This window comes from Podarcis vaucheri (assembly GCF_965113315.1).
Source record: "Podarcis vaucheri genome assembly, chromosome: 1".
Taxonomy (NCBI): domain Eukaryota; kingdom Metazoa; phylum Chordata; class Lepidosauria; order Squamata; family Lacertidae; genus Podarcis; species Podarcis vaucheri.
In genome coordinates this window covers 848824-861519 of record NC_138759.1, presented here as the reverse complement: position 1 = coordinate 861519, position 12696 = coordinate 848824, and positions in this window count along the sequence as shown.

Below are 12696 nucleotides of genomic sequence, written 5' to 3'. Positions count from 1 at the left end.
CCCCCCCAAAAAAATATATAGTCCAGCCCCCCACAAGGTCTGAGGGACAGTGGACCGGCCCCCTGCTGAAAAAGTTTGCTGGCCCCTGACTTAAATCATTATTTTAATCCTGGCTCCTTCCTCCCTTCCTGCCACTCTAGAAGCAGCAGATTGCTGAGAGAGAGACAAAACTATTTAAGGAGTGAGGGTTTGTCCACACTCCAATAACCCTGTACCTGAAAAGCCCAGGTAGGAGCAGTTTTCCGCTTGCCCCAGACTTTCCAAGCATGGGTTGAAGTGGTTTTGCCTGGAACCAGGAGAGATGGACCAGTTTCTGGTGGGTGGGATGGATGGATGGGTCAATTAGCTCTACAACACCTTCCTTTATAAACCATGTTGTCCTCAGATGTTCCTTCCAAAAATATATTTTTTTCTTTGGTATGTCGGTACCTGTAATTCCTAATAAAAAAGCTTCTGGTTCCTTAAAAAGTTATTTTCAACTCCCCCCCCCATTTCATTATATATCATCTTCCAGAGGGGCAGGAAAGACTCCTTTTGTATGGGACAAAAGCCACCCGGATGTTATTAGCCCAGAGCTGGAAAGAAGCTAAAGTCCTGACCAGAGAAGAATGGCAAATCAAGCTGATGGACTATGCAGAGATGGCAAAGCTGACTGGAAAACACAGAAAGCAAGAGGACAAAAACTTTACAAAAGAGTGGGGAAAATTTATAAGCTGTTTAGGAGACCACTGTACCCAGAAGACCACTTGAGATGCCAAGGGTCCAGGGGGCTGGTTGACTGGGGTTAAGCAGGGCTTCTCAGCCCCTCACCGATGCAGTTGGAAAGACTGTTCTTTCAGGGTGTTTGGGTGAAATATTGACGTGCACATATATTGAATGGTCTGGTTGCAGAATCCTCGAGCCACATAGCTGGAAAGGAGAAAGAGATCAGTTGTTCCACTCTCCTGCCCCAAAGAAACATGGCTACCACCCTCCTGCGGGGTTGGCAGTTGTTGCTTGTGGAGCCCATCTCATAAGGAGGTGAGGTCCCTTTGATAGAACCATAGAATTGCAGAGTTGGAAGGAATCTCGACAGAAATACCGCCCACTTTGCTGCTTTAAAACGAGCCACGGAGGGGGGCGGGGGGGGGACAGACGGGAGCCATGGCTCCTCTTCCTTCTCTCCTCTGTGGCTCACTTTAAAGCAGCAAAGCGGACAGGAGCCACTTACACGTCCCTCCTCCGTGCAGCCTTCGCTTCAGAAGACGCACAGACATTTCCCCTTACTTTTTAGGAGGACAAAAGTGTGTCTTATGGAGCGAAAAATACGGTAAATGGAGACGTCGCACAAACCAAGGACGTAAGAACTGGGATCCTTCAAGAATCTGTATTTGGACTCGTGCTTTGAAAATGTTTCATAAAGGGGGTGGACTCAGAAGGGGGCAGACTCACCTTTGCTGGAGCTTCCTAAACAGAAGTTGGACGGCCATGTGTCAGGGACGCTTTGGTTGTGATTCCTGCATTGGAGGGGGTCCCTTCCAATGACTCAGGGCTAGGGGTGAGCAACACAACCGCCAAGTCTGTGCACCAAATAGCTTAGTGATTAAAATCAAAATAAAAAATAAATTAGCCGCCCTGAGCCCGGCTCAGCTGGGGAGGGCGGGATATAAATAAATTTTATTATTATTATTATTATTATTATTATTATTATTATTATTATTATTATAAAACACCCAAAAGGAGCTGTCCAAACTGGATGAATGGGCAGTGATGAGGCAAATGCAATTCAGTGGGGGAAAGTGCAAAGTGATGCATATCAGGACAAAAATAGCAATAGCCTTCATTTCACAGATTAGCTTCTGGGGCCTGAACTGGTGGAAATGGACCCAGGAGCAGGGACCTGGGGGTTGCAGTGGACAACACAGGGAAGAAGCTGACCCTCTATGCAGAGGCTGGGAAAAGGGCAAAGTCCATGTGACCATGGAAACTCATTGTTCCAAGTTGGTCTACCTGAGAGCACCATGTGCTGCAAGCAGAGGCCAGGGCAAGCGCCCGTGAACCTTGCCTCTCCTTGACAGCTCCTCCAATGGAGCAATCAAGGAAACATGACAAGAGAGGGCCTGAGGCAGAGGCTGGTTTGCAGCACTTCCAAATATAGACCCGAAGGCCTGGGAAACAAGATGGTTTTAATTACCGAGGAAGCCAAAAGGGGAGCATTTTCGTTGAAAGATCCAGGCAGGCCTCCTGGTTGCACATTAGCACAGTTTGGATGAGTACTCCGAGGACAAACAGCACTGATTACTGAATAACACCTATAAAATAGATATTATTCATTAACACTTTGCCACGGCAGAGGAAAAAAGAAGGAGAAGAGGATAATTTTAACAGCACAGATGCTGCGGAAAAGCACAAACTATATTCAGAGCAGAACTCAACAAGCTCCCCCACCCCCCCCCCCCCCCGTGAAAGATGCAGTTTAGGATTTCCTCCCCTGACATTTTCTAATATTACATTATTTAAGTGGCATAACCAAGAGAGGGTGTTTAAATTTTATTTTAAAAGTGGCACAAATCATCCCAATAAAGCAGTGCTGGGAGTCTGCATTTCAGTTCTGAAGAAGTGTCTCCAAATGATCCTGCGGAGATCAAAGTTACAAATTAGTCCTCAGAATCTGTTGTGCATTTCAGAGCTTCTCTTTTCGCTCGCCCTCTGTGCTCAGAAGGAGGGATTATGTAGCTTCTAGAGGAGGAATTTGAGTTTCTGGTTCCTGCCAGGATCCTTCTCTCTCTGTCTGTCTGTCTCCCCATCCCAACATGAAAACCAGTCCCTGCCCCAGGAAAATTATAGATTAATTTAGTGGAAGGTGAATTTAACTGATCCAATGCAATCAGACCAGACAGTTCTCTGGATAAGTCTGCAGGGCTTATAAAAAGAACTGCACCCTCCGATTCTGTGGAAAACTGAGCCTCATCAGTTCCTCCACTGACTTGTCTCAAATGCACAACATGAGTCCACAGTGTGATGCAGCAGCAAGAAAAGCGAATGCTATTCTAGGCTGCCTCAACAGAAGGAAATCTAGGGTCCAGGTCAAGGGAGGTCATGGTCCTGCTCTCTTCTGTCTTGGTCAGACCACACCTGGAATACTGTGTTCAGTTCCAGGCACCACAATTTAAGAAGGATGTTGACAAGCTGGAAGGTGTGCAAAGGAGGGCGATCAAGATGATCAAGGGTTGGGAAACCAAGCCTGATGAGGAACGGTTGAAGGAGCTGGGTATGTTTAGCCTGCAAAAGAGGAGACTGAGAGGAGATAGAAGAGCCAACTTCAAATATCTGAAGCACTGTCAAATGGAAGAGGGAGCTAGCTTGTTTTCTCCTGCTCTGGAGGGTAGGACTCGAAACCATGGCTTCAAGTTACAAGAAAGGAGATTCAAAAAAACATCAGGAAGAACTTTGTGACAGGAAGAGCTGTTCAACAGTAGAATGGCCTCCCTTGGGAGGTTGTGGGCTCTCCTTCCTCGGAGGTTTTTAAGCGGAGCTTGGATAGCCATCTGTCATGGATGCTTTAGCCGAGATGCTTGAATTGCAGGGAGTTGGACTAGATGACCCCCAGGATCACTTCAGACTCTACAATTCCATGATTCTAGAATTAAAATCCCCAAATAAATCCCCTTTGGGCATGTAGGGCTGGTTGTCGGGCTTTTTCGATCCCAGTTTATGATGCAAGGAATTACAGTGGTACCTCTGGTTACGTACTTAATTTGTTCATGCGGTCCGTTCTTAACCTGAAACTGTTCTTAACCTGAAGCACCACTTTAGCTAATGGGGACTCCCGCTGCCACGCGATTTCTGTTCTCATCCTGAAGCAAAGTTCTTAACCCGAGGTACTATTTCTGGGTTAGCGGAGTCTGTAACCTGAAGCGTCTGTAACCTGAAGCGCCTGTAACCCAAGGTACCACTGTATTTCCTATTTTTCTCCTTCTGAATTCTGTCCCTTCCAGAAGCTGCCCCTGGTGCTCAGAAGTCAAGAGGAGCAGGAAGCCAACTCTGCAGGGATTTCCAGAGCCCCCCTTCCCTCTCTGAGCCCCAGTGAAGCTGTGCTTGCTGGCTGATGGGGGGCTGCCCTCTCGCTGCCTCCCAGCCCGCCTCTCTCCCCATCTGCTGCCAGATCACATCCACAGTTGCCTAGCAGTGAGATGACAGAGGCAGAGGAGGAGATGCGCCTCCCATCACAATCCGTTTCTCCTAGTGGCAAACAAAGGCAGGGCAGCCACACAGGAGTCGCACGGTAGAAGGAGAAGGCATGGGAACTCTGCACGTGCCCAGAGGCAGCTGCCCTGGGCCAGCACATTCGGACAGGCTCTTCAGGGTAAACAGAGAGCTCCCTCTGCTCCTCATTCATTTCAATTGCGGGGAGGGTCATGACTGGGGACATGGAGGCCTCAGGTACCTGCAGTTGCCCGAGCTCTTCTCCTCCTCTCCATCACAACCAGGAGGCGGAAAGGTCTTCATGCAGCGCATAGTTCTCTCTTTCCCCCTTTTTTCCCTTCCGTGACGGAACTCCTACTTGGGGAATTCCCTGGCTTTTTTCTGGCCCACCTAGGACCAGTTTGGATAGTTAGCCTTGGTGAAAACTTGACATTTTCATCCCCAAAAAAGTTTTTGACTTTCTGCTGAAATGAGGCTGCATTTTAATGTTTTTATGTTGTCTTTTAATCTTGTTTTTAAGTTGTATTTCAATCAATTTGTTTTATATTTGGTGTTAGCTGCCCTGAGCCCGGTCTTGGCTGGGAGTGGGGGTTATAAATAAATTATTATTGTTGTTGTTGTTGTAGTTGCTGTTGTTATACTGCAAGCTGCCCTGCGATCCTTGGATGAAGGCAAGTATATAAATGTAATAAATAATAACAACTATGATAGATTCTGGTAGGTAGCCGTGTTGGTCTGATGGAGTAGCATAAGAGCCCCAAAAGAGCCTACTGGATCAGACCAAAGGGGCCCATCGAGTCCAGCCTCCTCTTCTCACAGTGGCCAGCCAGATTTGAACCCAAGACCCCTCCCCTCCCAAGGTTTCCAGCATAGACATCCTGACTAGTAGCCACTGATAGACCTCTTCTCCTCCATGAATTTGCCCAGTCCTCTGTTAAAACCACCCAGGTTTTGGCTGGCTGCCATTGCTTCCTGTGGCAGTGAGTTCCATAGTTTAGCGGTGCTCTGTGTGAAAAAGTCCTTTCTTTTATCTGCCCTGAATTTTCCACCCTTCAGCTTCGCTGGATGTCTCCACTGAGTTCTAGAGTTATGAGGAGAAGAGCAGAACTTCTCGCCATCGACTTTCTTGGTGCCAGGCATCATTTTATTGCCCCTTGACTCCCATTTTCTCTAAGCTAAAAAGTCCCAAACGCCGCAAGCTTTCCTCATAGGGAGTCTCTCCACCCTCTGGGTCATTTTGGCTGCCCTTTTCTGAAAGTTTTCCAACTCCACAATCTCCTTTTTGAGGGAAGGTGACCAGAAACGGATACAGGGCTCCAAACACACCAAAGATGTGCACAGTGACATCCTGATATCGGCCGTTACATTTTCAGTTCCTTTTGTCACAGTTCTTAGTGTGGAGTTTGTCTATTCCACAGCCACTTTGCACTGACCTGCCAAAACTCTTGACAATATATGGTTTGTGTCATTTTCACTAATAATAATAATAATAATAATAATAATAATAATAATAATAATAATAATTTATTATTTGTACCCCACCCATCTGGCTGGGTTTCCCCAGCCGCTCTGGGCAGCTTCCACTAAAATACAATAACCTATTAAACATTAAAAGCTTCCCTAAACAGGGCTGCCTTCCGATGTCAAATATATGCATTTATGTCGATTTCTCCCCTTGGCCCCAACCTGGATTCAGAGCTCCCCTGACTCCTTGTCCGACTGCTTTCCGGATTCGTCTTCCCCCGTCTCCTCGTCCCCCTCCACAGTGGCGTAGCGTGGGGGGTGCCAGGGGTGCCGGCCGCACCGGGTGCAACATTTAGGGGAGCGCGTTTGGCCGGCCCTCCTCGAGGAAGGAGGAACCCCACTGTCCTCGGACCTCCTCCGAAGGCTGGCGGTGGGGCGGAGAGACCTCCTCCCGCCGCCAGCCTTCGGAAGGCTGCTCCGAAGCCTGGCGGTGGGGCGGAGAGACCTTCTCCCGCCGCCAGCCTTCGGATGCCTGTCCTGAAGACTTGTGGTGGGAGCAGTGGCGTAGCGTGGGGGGTGCAGGGGGGGCCTGCCGCACCTGGCGCAACATCTGGGGGGGCGCGGAAGAGACTCGAGTGCTAAAATCCACGGGTTAGGGGGCGCAAATTACTTGCCTTGCCCCGGGTGCTGAGAACCCACGCTACGCCACTGCCCCTCCAGGAGCAGAGCGCACCCGGCCTTCGTTCCTCTTAATCGCTTCTTGGCGTCTTTCATAATTCTCCCGCCCTTCCCCAGCCCTCCTGCCTTCCTACTAGAATTTTTATGGAGATGAGGAGCCTGGCAGGCTGCCAGGGCCTGGTTTTCCTGCTCTCCATCTTCCTCTCTCTTCCCGGGGTCTTTATTTGCTTTCTTGATTGCAGCCGACTCCAAGTAGGAAGTTCACAAACATCCCTTTGGCAGCAATTTGCTCGCAGACTAATTGGTACACATTTCAGGAGAGCAGAGCTGCCTGCCTGGGAGCCAAGGTCAGTTTGCTGAGAATGCAGAGATCCCAGTAGGTTTCCAAGGCGTCTTGGGGGAGGCTGGGTGTTTCAGCAACCCTGAGTCCATTGCAAGGCAGGCCTGGGCGAGGCGAGCCTTGGAGTCCCTTCTCTTTTTTATATATATAATAATATTTATTCCTTTTACAACAATTTAAACACTTACAGGAAAAAAAACAAAGAAAAAACAATACATTACAGTACAAAAACACTACATAAAAATTAACAAAACAAAACAAAAACAATTTAAAAACACATCAAAAGAGAAAAAAAAAACTTCCAATATCTTATCTTTCTTTCCCATATTTCCACGGCCTCCTCACACCTCCCTTTTTGTATTCCACTTCTATTAATTATTTCAGCAATTCCTTTCCATCTTCCCCTGTTTTCTATCCTATAATTATCTTAACACATTTTAACCTTATTTTCCTTTAATACTCTATTAATCTATTTATACTTATAACATTTCTACTGAAGCCATATAACTTCATTCCAACATTCTTCTAACATTCATTAATTTTACAATATTTCTATAAATAATCTTTAAACTTTTCCCAGTCTTCTTCCACCGACTCTTCTCCCTGGTCTCGGATCTTGCCAGTCTTTTCCGCCAACTCCATATAGTCCATCAACTTCATCTGCCATTATCCAACACTTCAGTGCTTCCAAGAGACAACCATTCTCTCAGCCAGCAAAAAGCAGATGGTTCACAACAAAGTTTAGGGGTCTGGCAGGGCAGGTCCACCTCCTTCTTTAGCATCCGTCAATATCTTAAATTTTACTCGAGGCTTCCTGCCCTGCCAAACAAATCTAGAGACGTCCCTCTGCCACCTCCTGAAACAATCCATCCCATCCAAAACTTGCACTATTTGGAACAAAAGCAACATCCCCGGCAACACAGCAACCCTCATCCCCACCACAACAGCTCGGCCCAACAATAGCAACTTCAGATTTGTCCATATTTCCCAATCCCCCTTCTCTTCAATCCAACGTCCTTCACAGTTACCCTTAAATAAATTCACATTTTTGGCGGTCATACTGACCCCCAAAAGCCTCTCTTTCTCAACCGATGTTAGTCCTGTCTCCTCCTGAAGCTCTGTCAAGCTTTCCTTTCCCAATTCAGGTAAGGCTCTGGTCCTCAAATTCATCTGTTTTTCTTTAAGTTCCATCATAACAGATGTCAACTTATGTTCACCGAGTTGCTTTTGAATGGATGGGGCTCTCTCACACTCCAGTTGTATTGTTTTACATTCAGCAGCAAGGGTTTTCTCCCTGACTACATCCGCAGTTTGCCGTGTCAAGGTAAATTCCTGTATCAATCTCTGGATGGTTTCTATGTTGGTGTTCACCTTTTGTCCCAGATTGTCTGTTTTCCTGTGAAGCTGTTCCAGCAAATCGTTTATTTTCACTAATGTGACCACTAAGGCCTCTTCTGTTGACATTTCATTTGTTTTTTCCTTTCCATTTGCCATAACACTTGAGAGATTCAAGGTCAATCTCAGAGTCTCATAATTTTTATCTTGCAGCTGGAAATCTCCCTAGCCCAGCTCTTATAAAGTAACCAATTTCAGAGACTTCCACTAGGGGAAAACAATTTCTATTTATAATAGTCAACAATGTCCCCTTTAAACGCAACTCATACAATCCAAAGTTAGTTTCAGATTTCGGTTACTTTTTACTCCTTTTTAGAAGCAGCCGGAGACAATAGAGACAATGTATTTCTCTTACTTTGCTAGCTGTCAAGGAATGTTCTAAGTGCTGTTAATGGACATTCCAAAACGTCAGTCCTACTGGGAGCCCATTTCCAGGGTCAGAGCGGCGGTATTTTAACTCCCTTCACTCTCTCCTGCAGGCATACTCAGTTCACAACTCCCCCCCCCCTTCTCCTGCCTCCAAGGGGGGTTTTATGCTCTTTACCGATGGAAATTTAGTCTTTTACAAAAGGCTTTCCAAGACTTCAGCCTACAGCCTCCTTGCCTCACTCTGTTTACAAATAGGGAAGGCAGACTTCCTGTTTTGAACCTCCCCATTTCAATGCCAAATTAAACGTTTAAAATCCGATTCTCCCATCTCAGCTCTACTCACGGGTAATTACTTTGGAGTCAAATTGTCCACAGGAAAAAGTCAATGCTCTCCGGCAACAGCTATGTGGCTTTGCTCCGTGGAAGAAGCAGACGATTCGAAGCACCGCACCGCTCACCCCACGTCGCTCCGGATCCCCGAAACCAGGTTTCCCCGTGAGTAGGGGAGGTGCCAAAGGTGCTCGCCGAATCCCACGTTCACTGGCTTCTCCCGCCTGTGATTTTTACGGGTCTCTGCCTTCGCCGTGGCGGCCAGACCCAAATTTCCACGGAGCAGATTCCTCCCGGTCAGAGGAAATCTGCCATTGCCGGAGGCACCAACCCAGAAGTCCGAGCCTTGGAGTCCCTTCTCAGAAGTGACGCCTGCTCCATGGAACTCTCTCCCATCAGATGTCAGACAGATAAACAACTTCGTGACTTTAAGAAGACTTCTGAAGGCAGCCTTCTATAGAAGAAGAGTTTGGATTTGATATCCCGCTTTATCACTAGCCGAAGAAGTCTCAAAGCGGCTCACATTCTCCTTTCCCTTCCTGCCCCACAACAAACACTCTGTGAGGCAAGTGAGGCTGAGAGACTTCAGAGAAGTGTGACTGGCCCAAGGTCACCCAGCAGCTGCAGGTGGAGGAGCGGAGACGCAAACCCGGTTCCCCAGATTACGAGTCCACCGCTCTTAACCACTACTGAAATAGTGGTGCCTCAATGAGTGGAGGCTGAACATGGCTATCCTGGCTGGTAATCATCCATAGCCCTCTTCTCCAACATAAAATTGTCTAATCCTCTTTTAAAATTGTCTAATCCTCTTTTAAAGCCATCTAGGTTGCTGGCCATCACTGCCTCCTGTGGGAGGGAGTTCCAAAGTTTAACTCTGCATTGCTTGAAGAAGGACTTCCTTTTATTTCTCCTGAATCTTCCAGCATTGAGCTTCATTGGATGCCAAGCAACAGCAAAGAAGAAGAAGAAGAAGAGTTTGGATTTGATATCCCGCTTTATCACTCCCCTTAAGGCATCTCAAAGTGGCTAACGATCTCCTTTCCCTTCCTCCCCACAACAAACACTCTGTGAGGTGAGTGGGGCTGAGAGACTTCACAGAAGTGTGACTGGCCCAAGTTCACCCAGCAGCTGCAGGTGGAGGAGCAGGGAAGCGAACCCCATTCACTAAATTACAACTCCACCACTCTTAACCACTACGCCACACTGACTAGGGACGTTTTTAATGTTTGATGCATTTTTATATTTTGCTGGAAGCTGCCCAGAGTGGCAAACCCAGATACAGTGGAGCCTGAGTTTTCAAGCATCTCGGAAGCCAAACATTTTGAATCCAAATACTGAAAACCTGGAAGTATTGTATTTTTCCATGTATAAGACTAGCTGTTTTCCCTAAAAAATAATGTGAAAAATTAGGGGGCGTCTTATACACGGGGCAATCTCCCCCCATTTTTAAAAATCTGAGTCCCCCAAAACAGGGGGTGTTTTATACATGAGGGCGTCTTATAGACGGGAAAATACAGTAATTGCTTCCATTTTCGAACATGCCTCGGAAGTTGAACGGGGCGTGTTTTCCATTTTCCCCCATTGACTTTGCACCCAACCCACTGATCCTCGGTTTCTGAACGTTTCGGAAGTCGAACGGTCTTCTGGAATGGATTACGTTTGAAAACCGAGGTTCCACTGTAGATGGGTAGCAAATAAATAATAAAATTCTTCTTCTTCCAACTCTACCGTTCCATGCTTTCATGAGTCATTGGAAGTTTTAAAGCAGAGGTTGGATGCCCCTTGGTCAGCGGAGATCCCTGCATTGCAGAGGGTTGGGCTGGATGACCCTTGGGGTCCCTTTCAGCTCTATGTTCCCGTGATTCTAAGAGCTGCATGAAAAAGGTCAGTGCTTGCTGGCCAATGCGTCACGGTGTGGCAGCTGTGCCTGCAGCTGCCTCCTTGTTCTGCAGCCAACCTGCCCTTTCTCTCCTGATGAGGCACACATGGCTCGCTTGTCGGACGGGTTTGTATTCCGCTGGTATTACATGAGGGGGAGTCGGGAGCACCTGCCCCCCATCAGCCAAGGGGCCAGCGGCTTCTGAGTGGCTGTTGCCACAGCTGCTTTTTGACAGTTCCTGTTTGCTCCCGTTGCAGGGTTTGGAAAGAGAACAACTGCAGCTTTTAATAATAATAATAATAATAATAATAATAATAAATTTTATTTATATCCCGCCCTCCTCAGCCGAAGCCGGGCTCAGAGGGGCATTTTACAACAGTAAAATGATAAAACATTCTAAAATCATTTCTTTATAAAATTAATTCCAATCAAATTAATGGCAACCATTGGGCTAGAAGTTCTGTGCAGGTTGCCAGAGGAGGGAGTCAGGCTGTGCCCTGGCCAAAGGCCTGGTGGAACAGCTCTGTCTTGCGGGCCCTGCGGAAAGATGTCAAGTCCTGCAGGGCCCTAGTCTTTTGGGACAGAGCGTTCCACCAGATCGGAGCCACAGCTGAAAAAGCCCTGGCTCTGGTTGAGGCCAGCCTAACCTCTCTGTGGCCTGGGACCTTCACGATGTTTTTGTTTGAAGACCGTAAGGTCCTCCTTCGTGGGACATACCAGGAGAGCTGGTCCCGTAGGTATGAGGTTCCTAGGCCATATAGGGCTTTAAAGGTTAAAACCAGCACCTTAAACCTTTTCATGGGCAAGTGGGCAGTCGGGGGGGAGTGCCCCCTGGGGCTGGGGCTTTCAGGATGGGTGGCAGAACCCCCTGGAGGGAAATGGCATTACCTGGGGGCCACTAAGAGGTGTAAATGACTATCACATAATGGTGTTTGAATGGTGGAGGTGTCAATGGTTTTGGAAGGCTGGCATCACTCAGAGGTAGATTTTGAGGAGTGCAACCAGTTTGCCAGGACTGGGCACTGAGCCAGGAGGTTGCCCAGGGGGCGCTGTAACTATGACTTAGAACGGGAAGGCAAGAGGCAGGGGCCACTGAATTTTGTCGTCACCCAGAGTGCCGCTGAAATTCAGAAGCCCAAAGCCTGCCACTGTACCAGGGGATCATGTTCATCCATTTTGTTGAATTAAACTAAGTAGTTTTAATTGCATTTTGAACAAATACGCAACACTTGTTACCGTTTCAGATTTAGTTGTGTTATGACAAGGTTGCCTCACTCGACATGCTCCCACTCAGCTGCTTCAGTGGGCAGAAGTGGCACTGCTACAAGTGCCACAAAACACCTGTCCAACATTGGTAAGAACTTGGGCGTTTGTTCAGTGGCAGTGTCTGCAATTGCCTTCGCTGCAGTCTTTTCTTGCTCGCCTTTTCTTTAAGCTAAAAGTCCCAGTTGCTGCAATCTTTCCATTCAACCTCTGCTTAGAAACCGCCAAGGAAGGAGAGCCCACCACCTCCAGAAGGAGACCATTCCACTGTTGAACAGCTCTGGTGGTCAGAAGGTTTTCCTGAATGTTTAGTTGGAATCTCCTTTCTTGTAACATGAAGGCTGGACTCTGCTAAAAGCGCTCTCCATGTTGCTGCTTTTCAAGGAGAGCTGGAGAAATTCATCTGCTTTGAATTGTGGCTGCCCTTGCTAGTGGATGTGAACATCTGGGAGCACATTACTCTTTTTTATAAATTTTTTTATTGGTTTTACAAAGTTTTTTAAGACAAACAAACATATAAAAAGACATACAAACACGTATAGTTTCATAACATTTTTTCCATAAACCTCTTTTCTCAGACTCCCCCATACCTCCCCTTTCTGCTGAAAGTGGCTCCCTGTTTATTTATTTTGAGCCTGATTTGAAAGGCTGCCATTAACCCGTAAAGTCACATGGTGGGACTGCTCAAAACTGGCCTAATTTTGGATTGAGAGGTCTGCTGAGATCTCTTTGATACCTAACCCCCCCCTTACTCCATCTTTCCACCTTAAACTTGTGTTTGGACACAGAGCGG